This window comes from Apis dorsata, unplaced genomic scaffold (genome assembly GCF_000469605.1).
Source record: "Apis dorsata unplaced genomic scaffold, Apis dorsata 1.3 scaffold_908, whole genome shotgun sequence".
Taxonomy (NCBI): domain Eukaryota; kingdom Metazoa; phylum Arthropoda; class Insecta; order Hymenoptera; family Apidae; genus Apis; species Apis dorsata.
This window is the reverse complement of record NW_006264021.1, coordinates 29,091-40,958: the sequence shown is the minus strand read 5'-3', so window position 1 is coordinate 40,958 and position 11,868 is coordinate 29,091. Positions and strand designations below refer to the sequence as shown.

The 11,868-nt window shown below is 38.6% G+C and overlaps 3 long non-coding RNA genes across 3 annotated transcripts; 2 read left to right on the top strand and 1 right to left on the bottom strand.

Annotated features, from left to right (window-relative positions):
* Window positions 1-4,194: 4,194 nt before the first annotated feature.
* Window positions 4,195-8,168, bottom strand: LOC102678819. The gene is made up of 3 exons (XR_004151575.1): window positions 7,859-8,168; window positions 7,626-7,798; window positions 4,195-5,902 (listed from the first exon to the last, which is right to left on the bottom strand). It is a non-coding gene; the product is annotated as an uncharacterized LOC102678819 (long non-coding RNA).
* LOC116186556 lies at window positions 5,768-7,410 on the top strand. The gene is made up of 2 exons (XR_004151576.1): window positions 5,768-5,908; window positions 6,107-7,410. It is a non-coding gene; the product is annotated as an uncharacterized LOC116186556 (long non-coding RNA).
* A 26-nt stretch (window positions 8,169-8,194) lies between the features above and the next one.
* On the top strand, window positions 8,195-11,328 carry LOC102678914. The gene is made up of 3 exons (XR_422766.2): window positions 8,195-8,579; window positions 9,925-10,396; window positions 10,759-11,328. It is a non-coding gene; the product is annotated as an uncharacterized LOC102678914 (long non-coding RNA).
* Window positions 11,329-11,868: the final 540 nt, after the last annotated feature.

The following is an 11,868-nucleotide window of genomic DNA, read 5'->3' as shown; positions in this document are numbered from 1 at the left end:
CATCGAGTTTTCTACAAAGAGCCAATTTTACACGATGAAAGGAAAAAGAGGGGAACAGGAAAACATCGAGGCAGCCTTGCCAGTTGAAAACCTGTTACTCGGTTATTTGTTACGATTGGGACAAATGGTTTAGTGAAGACATTTAACGCCATATGCTAAAGGCGTTAAAGGAAAGGTTTATTGAAGTCGATTTTTATCCGATATAATGCAGGAATTGCGAGTGGAGAAGAAGAGGGGGGAAAAAGAACAAAAAACAAAAAAAAAAAAAAGAAATATAAAAAATACCGTCGAACGATCTTACAGTAGGAAACCTGTTATCTTTGTGAGCGCTCGTTGCAGTAAATTCTGTGGACAGTTTAGTGGAAGTTCGAGATACGTTGGATTAGAAGATACGAAGAATTTTGAAAGAGGGGAATGTTACTTAATTTTCCTTCTTTTCCTTTTTTTTTTTTTTTTAATAACGTTGCATGCTCGACAATCGTGAATCCGAATTTTTCTTTTTCTTTTTTTTTTTTAGCCGAAAAAAGATCAATCAATTCGATTGTTCGTAAAAGGACAAGGTTTAACGATTACGACGAGAAAATATTCTTATTAACGAATAATTTCAGATTTAATGGATCATCGCGAATCCCTTTCTCGAAGCGCGCACGAACGAGATCCTTCGGCAAGGTCGCGAGCAGGCGTGGCCGTTGAAAAGTTATCGGGTTTCCTTATCAAAGCACGCCGGTTATTTGGAATAAATTCCTAATTATGAGGGCATCGAGGTTTTATGTACGCGCGGTACGGCCACGGTTCGAAAGAGATGCGAAGAAACCCTTCGCGGAACGCACAAGGCGATACAGTCTCGTAAAACTGGAAGATAAGATAATTCGCGCAAAATCGAGTTTCACCGTTATTATTTTCTCCCCCTCCCTCCTCCTCCTCCTCGATGTTCAACCGGAATATCTGTTTCATATTGCCATAGGAATTCCTACGGTTCTGTTCCAAGGATATCTTACGTTTAAACGAAGGATAAAATATCAGGATTATCGTCTCTCGAAACGAGCCTCGATTAGCTTACTTTGATTTAACAATTTGATAATTTAATCGTTAAGAAAAGAAAAAAAGGATAACGTTATAATGAAATTACGTTAAAAATTACGTGTCTCGTATAATTATATCGCGGAAGAGATCATCGAACGAGAGTATTTCCTCTCTCCCTCCCTCGTTCTTCAATTATCTCGAATTTGCACACCGATTTTCCTTACCACCCAAGTAACCTCACCTCGCGCTATCGATTCCATTATACTACACATATCTACACATATCCATTAATTAAAATCAATTCCACTTTATGATCGCCTCCTCTCCCCATTATATCAATTTTCAAATTTCGATCGTAGCCCAGAAGCCCCGTATCCCTCTAATCATCGAATTTCCACGGAATCATCCATTCGCCACCGAAACTTTCCTCCACTTTCCACCCTCGTACTTTCTAATCGAATTAATTTATCCATTTTCCACGGCGAAGCATGCGATAACAAATTTCCTCTGCCTCTCTCTCTCTCCCTCTTTTTCTCTCCCTCTTCTTTTCCTTCGCTCTCGAGAGCGGCCAGGGCAGGGATACTTTTACGCCGCCCTTGCTTGCCCGCGCGCGGCACGGGGATTAATCTCGTTACGGAGAGTATAATCCGATTCTTCTTCCTCGTCCTCGCCTCGATAACAGGTCGAACGAGGGCCAGGCGAAATTGTTATCATTATCGTGGAAATTTCATCGCCGGCCTGGTTAATTGATTCCCGTGGAGGAAGAAAGTATCCATCGGGGAGCTGGCAACTCGATGGGGGACTGTGATTGAGTGGGACAAGTGGGGGGTTGCTGGTGACACGTGATGGGAATGGAAATAATTCTCTCTCTCTTGAGAGAGAGAGAGAGAGAGAGAGTCTATCTTGGCAACCTTGATGCGTTCCTGCGGTATCGTGGAACGCTTCGTACAGGGTGGATTTGGGATAATTGTTTAGAATTGGGGCTAGGGTGGGATAGGATATAGAGCCGAAATTTGTTTAACTGCGTATCAATCTTTCCATTCTATTAGTAATTATTTCTTTCTAATTTCTCGAGATTAATAAAGGAAAGATGAAGGGGTTAAATGTTTCGAGGCTCGTGAAATATGAAGATGAACGTTGATCGATCGATTCTTTTTTAACGGAGAAGGTAAATTTTTATATTAAAAAATGAATCAAAAGGCTTTGCATGGATTTGGGATAATTGTTTAGAATTGGCTGATCGAAATTTGTTTAACTGCGTATCAAACTTTCCATTCTAATAATAATTATTTTTCTTTCTATAATTTCTCGAGAATAATAAAGAGGAAAGATGAAGGGGTTAAATGTTTCGAGGCTCGAAATATGAAGTTGATCGATCGATTCCTTTTTAACGGAGAAGGTAAATTTTTAGATTAAAAAATGAATCAAAAATTTGGACTTTGCGTGGATTTGGAATAATTTAGTTTAGAATTGGCTGATCGAAATTTGTTTAACTGCGTATCAATCTTTTCATTCAAATAGTAATTATTTTTCTTTCTGTAATTTCTCGAGAACAATAAAGAGGAAAAATAGATGAAGGGGTTAAATATTTCGAGGCTCGTGAAAAATGAAGACACGTTGATCTTTTCTAACGGAGAAATTAAATTTTTAGATTAGAAATGAATCGGAAGGCTTCACTTTTTTAAAGAACACGGAGAGAAGTTGGTTTCGATTCCATAGAAATGGCGGAACAGTGGATCACTGTGGAGAAATTTCCAGAAAGGACACATATGTCGGTCGAAGATTCTAGAGAAGTTGAATTTGGATCGTAGAACTGCAATTAGGACCATGTGTTTGTTAATGGCGCATATCACGGCATCCTAATGGGATGTTTGTTCAAGATATCCCCCGCTGCGAACTTCTTACCCCCCGAAAATCAGTTTTTGCCAACATTCATCGCCCCGATCCTCCGTTTAATTTATGCCCGCCTTATTTAACAGACCAACGCTGTTCCAATCCACCATTCATATATACATTATAAAAAAATAAATGGACAACAAATATCCGGCAAATTTCGAGCAAATTTGAAAAGAAAAAAAAAAATTGGTAAAGTCTAAATTATTTCGCATCGTTCCTCGAAGATCCTCGAAACGAGAGAAGAAAGGGGCAAACAAATTCCAGTTCCATTCCAAACTAATAAGCCAAAAGAACAAACGGAACGGGACCCTTTACGCGGAGTCCAAACTCGCCCCTTTTCAAGGGGTTAACGAGCAAGCTCGGAGCTTTCGCCGCTTCAAAAGCGTTTTGTCGCTGCGGATAAACGCGACATCGTTTCAAGATGAAAGCGGGGATTTGAAGAAGGCCGAGAAAATGGACGGTCTAAAGAGAGAAGCGAGCAGCGCGGAGGAGGCAGTTTTTACAGCACTTACAGAGAGAGAGAGAGAGAGAGAGAGAGGGAGAGGCGACGTGGCCGCGTTTCGTACGAATTCAGCGAAAAAAGAAATGGCGAGGGGGGAGTCCTCCTCCTCCTCCTCCTCCTCCTTCTCCTTCTCCTCCTCTTCGAGGCCCCTTTGATCCTGGAAATTAGCTTACAGTTTATTGCATTTTTTACAGCGCCTTTCATCTCCGGAATCTCACGCGCACGCCGGTTAAAATTTCTCATCAATATGCAGGGAGGGCGAGAGCGAGGAGGAGGGGAGGGGAAGGAAGGGAGAGGGAAAAAAAGAAGGAGGGGAAAGATAAATGTGGAGTGAACATGATCCACGAAAAGAGGAGTAGGGAGGAAGGGATCAACGGTGGAGATGAAGGAAAGCTTTGACCGAGGAGGAGGAAGAGGAGGAGGAAGGAGAGGAATCCCTGTGGATGAAATCCGACGACTTATCAGCCCGAGGGAAAGAACTTCTTTATTGAATTACGCGTGGTAACGATGTAGGGAACGGTGAACTGTTCCGATGATCGCGAGTCGAGTTGGCGAATTTTCGCACCAGGATTTTGCTCTCCATGGTTTCGTTAAAAACGAATATAGGATGGGAAGATTTCTCGAAGGATTTCGAATTGGAATATGGAATATAAGTATATGTGTATGACGTTAATTCTTTCGGTTGAATATATTTATATATTCCGATCCGATTACAAGGAAGGAAGGAAAGGAGTGGAAATACGGATAAAAGTGAGTGGAGAAAAATTGAAGGGAATGACGAGAAAGAAATGTTGAAAATTCTCGTTCCCTTGCGGAACGGAAGGCGAAGGCGGGTATAAATATAAATTTCAACGTGTACACAAACATAAACGTCACAACTAAACGTCAAATTGTAGATATTCATAACAGAGAATGTTCGTGTGATAAGCCATACTTCGTGCCTGACTGTACAAGCGACAACCTTCGACCGTGGTATTATAAGTATTCACCGTACGCCGCCATTCAGTAATTTTTACAACCGTTCCAGGAACGCGTCAACAAACACCGTGATAAAATTAAATCACGACGTTCCGCGATTGAGTCTCGAGATAGGTGTAAGGTAAAACGTAGAAAACGACACCGTTTTTCCTTGAACCGACTCTCCATTAACTCTCCATTAATTGAAACTACTGGTTACCTCGGTATTCGCGTTGCGCGAAAATCGCGAAAAGAAACGGCTGAAGGGTGTAATTTCAATCGATTCGCAACAGGCGATGCGCGCGTGTGGTTGTTCGCCTCGTGGAATGAATGTTGCCCGAGGAATTACAGCCCGAGGGTGTGAAAGAAACGCGCGACAACCTATTACTAACAGTTTACACACGGTTAAGAAGAAGTTTGTCGAAGCGTTGGAATCTCTCGAATTGATTAGAAGCCGAGTGAGGTGTGAAATTGTCGTCGATATTTTAGCAAGGATTTATTGGACGCTCGATGAATACGTCCTGGTATTTAGGTCTTTATGCGATGTTTAATTATTCGCGGAGAGCCTTCATTATTCCTGGAATCGCAGATGCATCTTTGTAGCCTTTGTTGCGCTCCACGGTGTTGTGCGCGTAATGGGTGAAGTCTCACGATCATTTCCCTGATAGCGCGAATGTGTCAGCCATCTTGCCAAACCAATCCTATAATTTCGATAATTCCCTTTCTCGGGTTCCAAGTTAAAAAAAGATCCTTTGTTTTCTTATCTCTTCGAAAAGTTCGAAGTTTCGATCGTGGAAAAAAAAAGAAGTCCAAGTTCTGTCGATTTTGTTCCAGACCCACGACAGTATATTCCCCATTCGATTAACGAAACTTGGATCGAGATATATATATTCTTCATCGACCCTGGACCGTCGCGCCCGAGAAGAGGATCCTTCTCGTTGTTTAGTCATCCAGCCCGCGGCTACGATGCTCTACGTATCCTCGAAGAAAGAGGAAGAACGCGAGGCAGATGCAACCGAGAAGGGAGCGAGAAGAGGACGAGAAGAAAAGGAACGGAGGTGAGATCGCAATCGAGAGAGCCGACAGGCCACGACATCGTCGACGAATCTCGAGTTCAAGTTGGCTCGACCGGTTGGTGATGTCACTCAATATTTCCGTTTTCGAAGAACACGAATTGCCGCAAATGACGTCAACGCACCCTCCTCCTCGCCGCTTGTTGTTGCACGAAACGTCGTACCTGTCGCGCTCTCCTTCTCTCCGCGTTTCTCGGGGGATAGGGACAGGTAGCCCGAGCGGTTCACTGCAATTAGCAGGGGATCGCGGAGGATAAGGGATTGGAGTTTCGAGGAAATTTATGGGGAGGCTTGATCTTGGTAATTCCAGGCGTTTATTAAAATGCTGTACCTGTACGGGGTGACGTAATTGGTCCTGTGACGCGCATCTTTCGACTCGCCGATCAGGTTTCAGCATCGTCCCTGCGCCTTCGGATGATGAGACGCGTTTAAGTTTGGAACACGACCAAGCCTGGAAGTAAATTTTCGATGATTTTTATTTTACCATAAAATTACCGCTACGAAAAGTATCTTTCGTTCCTTTGCTGAAATTGCGTGCGTAATTTTAAATCGCGTCCAAATGTGGATATCTTTACATTTCTTACATCATCGATGTACGCAAGATAACAACGTAAACAATAGAATTTCGAAGACCTGAAGTTTTTCCTTCATTCAGAGGACAACAGTCGCCAATTAGTCACAGAAGAGTCGACGAGTATACACGATGGCCGGTCGCTTTCTTGCGAGATAACGACAAGTTGAACGACACAGAAGCGCGGCGAGACCGGATGTCGTCTCGCTCGCTTTGTTTCCTCTTGGGCGGGCAGATCGAGGGAAAAGACAGGCGAGGACATTGTCTGACGCGTAGCAATGTCAAGGCCCGTCACTGACATCTACCAGGGTGTTTTCTACGCGAGAGGAAACGCGGTGAAACAAGCGTACTAATAATAGAGAATGCGAGATCGATCGGTTCATCCGCGCGTGAAAAACGATCATTTTCGATGAACGACGTGTCTTTGCACGATAATACATCTGACTGCTCGACGCTTGATTTGTTTCATCGAGTTATCTATTGCGATTACGCGATCCGATCAAATTGAATTAGAGGTTAGGTCGACGCCATTAGGCGAAAGCGAACGTGTCACGCGAATGATTCGTAAAGATCGTAAGGAAATTGTTAGAAGTTTTTGCAATGTTTGGAAACTAGAATAGAATGGAATTGTATGTAAATTAGAATTGTTTCCATTTAAAATAACGTGATCATATCATTAAAGTATGATTTTTGGATACCTTCTTGATTTGAAAATAGTTGGAGATGCATTGAAATTGGATTAATGGAGGAATTTTGATAATAGTTGAAATTAAATGTTAAAATTGACAAAGGATTTGAGAATAGTTGGAATATTGAAGATCGACACAAATAAATATAGTTGAAACGGATTGGTCGCGCATGCAGTTGAGCAAAAAATCAAATAAGAACCTTTCCCTGTATTGTTCAGCCTGTAAGAATTTCCATGGGTTGAACCGAGCGAACCTTTCAAGAAGAGGTATATTCTCAGTTCGACCAAAAATATCCTAATATTTGAACAGTGATATCATCGATTGCAAATAATTACTGAAACACCGACAAACGATGCAACGGATACCATTGTATACTACACATGTTTGTATTTTAATTTAAAGCGTTTTATCCGGATGATGAAGATGGATCGATTATTTCTTGCACAATTCATATGAGTAAAAACTATCGTATGCGACAATCAAGATCAAATTAATAATTCTATTTAAAAAAATTTCATAAGAAAGTCAAAGTTGAAAATTCCAGAATTGAAAAGATCGCAAGAATTCTGTATATTCATGATATTTCTTAAGTAAGTAGTAATCAATTAGAAATATATACGTACTTTTCCTTGTTAGATCAGTCTCGAATTACATAATATCTATAATTGGCTAATAAAAAATATTCTATGCATCCGCATTGTTCATATCTGGCCTGTCAACATTCTTAAACACAATTATCTTCATCATTTAATCATTTATATATATTAATCTAAATATAATCTTCCTCCAATCGACTAATTCAATTCATCTCGAAATCAGAAACTATGATCTATTAATAAATGAAACTCATGTGTTCCTAAACGTTTTTCAATTACTTTCGACATTAAAAATTTACAATATATCATAATAATTACCTTTGTATCATATACTTCATCTTCATCTATTTTATTGTTATTAATCTAATTTTATCCAATCTGTCAACGATTTCGACTCGTTTCAAAATCAGAATCCATAAACGAATGAACTCATCTTTCAACTAACCTAAAATCAACAAAGAATGCACAAATTTTCCAACTGTATACCACACCTGCAACATCAAAAATTTACATTTACGGTACATTACAATAATTTACAACTATCGTTATACCTCTCTCACGATCTACACCAACGTGTGAATGAAACGACGAATATCTTAGGACGAGGAAGATCGAAGAGAAAAAGAAGGTGTCGCGTGACGCGTCCACGACGCACGTATCTCGCAAAGAACGACGTGCCTCGCGATGATTCACGCTTGCTAGGACGACGCAGGTGGAACGTACGAGCGCGCACGTCCTCTCGAGAGAAGCGGCGAGGCTCGTACGCGGCGTCGATGACGATGCCGATCAGCACGACGACCGAGATGGAAACAGTCTAGGGTATCATCGTCTATAAATACTCTAATAGCCTCGGGCAAGGACGTGGTTGGTTACGGAGGATGATCCTAGACGACGTTGGCTTCGCTGCGACGGTGCTGACCTCTTCGAGCGGATCGACGCGCGCCGATTGGACGCCTGCTCTCCGCTAATTGGCGTGTACGGTTGTGCGGTGGAACAAGAATCTCTCTAGGGACCTTTGATAATCAGAGGTATTAGCTAGAGGATTTTAGAATCCGTGTGTAAAGGATGGCTTGTGGGGAAGCGGCGTAGTATTATCGAAGCGGATAATGAGCTCTGAAGAATATGTGGAAAGAATCCGTGACCAGTCTTGGGTTTCAAACAGTATTCGAGATTGAAGAGTAACGGATCAATTCCGGCAATTCATATTTCCGGTTGTGATGAAGCGATAGGATGAAGAAAGAAGATGGGATTCGTCTTCGTCGATGATATTTGGTTGGTCGTTGATTTTGTAGATTTTTTTCTTTTCGTAAACTATGGAATTTTTGTACCTGAATTTCCATAAAAATGATAGGATATTAGAGCTAAAAGAACTAAATTGCCATGAAATTCAAAGTATCTGACAATTTCAATAGTAAAATTTGTATAAAATCCGAAAAAATCTGAGTTATCATAAAAGTATTTAAATTTTTATAATAATTTAAGTAAATTGTAACTGAATTGTCACTAAATTCAAAGTTTCTACATTAACCTAAAATATCTGAGTTTGACAGAATTCCATAGTATTACGTCATTCAGATAATGTTATAGAATTTCAAAATTGAGTTATCACAAAATTCCAAAATATCTGAATTCTTATAGCAATCCAAAGTAGCTAAATTATCGTAGAATTTCAAAGTATATTTGAATTCTAACAGGATTCTAAAATGTTTTTCGAAAAAATTAAATGGCTTCCTTCTTCAATTAAATAAAAGTTTAATTATAAACTTAGATTTAATCTATTTTTATTTGTTCTTTTCATGCAATATTTTGAAGAACATCATGAACGTTAAAAAACGAGGAAGCTTAACGATCAATGTAGTTCTTGAATGAGAAACGACTCGAAACTAGATAATGGATTTGATAATAAAGATCCTTGGATTATGTATGCAAAGTACGAGTTCCTTAGAATGCTTAACGAGTTGGGGTTGCTCTGATAGAAATTGAAACATTGGAGAGGATCCAGCAGAGAATTGAAAAGAGTTAATGAGATGGTCGCCTGATAGTTCCTAATGAATTGATTGCAGTTCAAGCACGTCCTCGCGATAACGTGTGAATTTGTAAATCTCTTTCTAATAGATCAGAGGAAGAGATTAACAACAGAGATTTGTGCGAGTGATAGAAGAGATTGTTAAAGAATTAAAATATTCCTCGTTTTCTACTATATTATAATTGAAATACATATTTTAACTTTTAACGATTATTATATACATTTTTATTCGAATATTTGTACTATTCTATCAGAAAAAAATACTTAAATTCTCATAGAATTTCAAATTATCTAAGTTTCTATAAAAATTCTAAAGTACCGGATATCTGAGTTCTTATAAAATCATCTTTCAAAATCTTTCTCAGAATCTCAAAATATTATTTAAACAGTTCCAAAATACATACTTGAACTTCCATAAAATTTCAATTTTCCTAAATTTCTAAACGTCTGAGTTAAAATAGAAATCCAAAATTTCTACATCAAAAATTGCATAACATCATAATTCCAAAAACTTCTTTTCGAAAAAGTCATGCAAAAAATCAAACGAAAAATTAGAATTAATTTCAAGAATTAATCTTATTTGTGTTCTAGATTTCCATGTTTCACAAAAAATATCCTCTTTAAAGGTACCAAGACATTTCAACAACGATTCCTCGGAAATATTAATTTATACGTAATCGATGAAACGTTCCTCCATCTTCAATCGTTCGATACTTTTTTTCCAAATGTTGTTAATTAAATGAAATCAAAGATCGATAAAACGTAGGCAAAAGAAATACGTGAATTAAAGTTCAAGATTGTGGACGTAAATCGGTGAAAATTACTTCGAACGATTACTACCATCGCTTATTATAGCTGACGTAATTCATGGGCTATGTTTCACTCGCGACAACAACAACAATAACAACAACAACACGAGTTAGAAGCCTCCACACGCTCTATTACCAGCATGTTTATAATCTTTTATTACCATTGGATGATCGGTTCTCGGTCGAGCTTAGATGCTAATTTGTTTAAATTTGCATCTTTATCATCGTGAACATAATAAACTGAAGAAATATTGGTAATAATTGTCTTTTGATTTTTCATTACTGTAATAATGCGATGAATTCATTTTTTTATTACTGTGCACAATATAAAGCATGAATTATGGCGAATGAATCGTTTGCATTTTTTTGCTTGTGCAATTATATAATTGCAACGCTCATTTTAAATCGATTAATAATCCTCGAAACGAGGGACACGTAGTAAAAAAATTATTTCTCTGAAATCGCAACGAGGCTTGGAATACGCTTGATTAATTGTAATATGATCAACATCATTTTGTTAGCTCATGATTGATTCGCCAAAATCAAGGTGTCTTTTTTTTTTTAAACATCTTTCGGTTTTTATCAACATCCGTGAACAAATTCTTAAATGTTTCAGAACTTGATTAGATTGTTAAAGAAGATTCGAGAAGGAACATTTATTGCGCGAAAGGAACTGTACAGTGATCTAAATCAATCGAAGCCGGCTAATCCTTATTTTCTAAATCTGTGAAACAGCGGAGAATTCCATTGAAATCTCTTCGACCATCATCGATCAAGCGTAATTGGGGAAAAAACGAAGCGGAGAACGTTGGAGGAAGCAAGGGATCGATTAGTCTGTGATTGAGTTACAGGAAGGCAGTCGTTTATTGGCATAATCGATACCTTACTGGGTTTAATAAATACATCCTTGGGAAACCTCGAGCTCGGTATATTCTCTCGACAAGGTTCTTTTTTTTTTCTTTCTTTCTCTTTCGCGAAATCCGTGATTCGAAGAGGAAAAATCATGTTAACACCAACGTTTGATTATCCTCATTTCGAGGCATAATCGACGTTCAAAGGTTGTCATCTGGTTAAACATGGTCTCGACAACATTTACGTATTTTGTACGATATTAGCATCGATATTTAAAAATAACGAAAGAAGAAGAGACTTAAAAATTATGAGAAGGAATAAGTTGTATATATCGGGTTGAAAAAATTCTAATAGAGAAAAAAAAAAAAAAAAAAGGAGAAAAAAAAAAAAAAAAAAGGAGAAAAAAAAAAAAAAAAAAAAGAAAGAAAGGAGAAAATAATAATAAATAAAAGACGACGATTAAAAGTTGTGCGGTGTCATTCCATCGATATTTCGTTATCAATCGCAAAAGAAAAGAACAGTGGCAATAGATTATCAGTGAATAACCATCTCATTGCCACCGTATACGCAGCGCACAAACGACGTATGATCGTCGACTGATCGGCAAAACATTCACGCCGACAATCTCGCCGCTGTCGAGGCATGCAGAGGAATGTTGATGCTGTGCTGTCATCGATAAGTGGACACGCATTTATATTTAAACTACATGTAATAATATGAATACGTCGATGTTGGTCTGACGTCGTTCATATGCTATTAACCTTTTTGCCACTGGACGCGTATGTACATACATACATATGTATAGCTGCATGTATACCTCGTTAAACATCGACTAACCATTTGCTAAAAAACGTGCAAATATTTTCCATAAAAT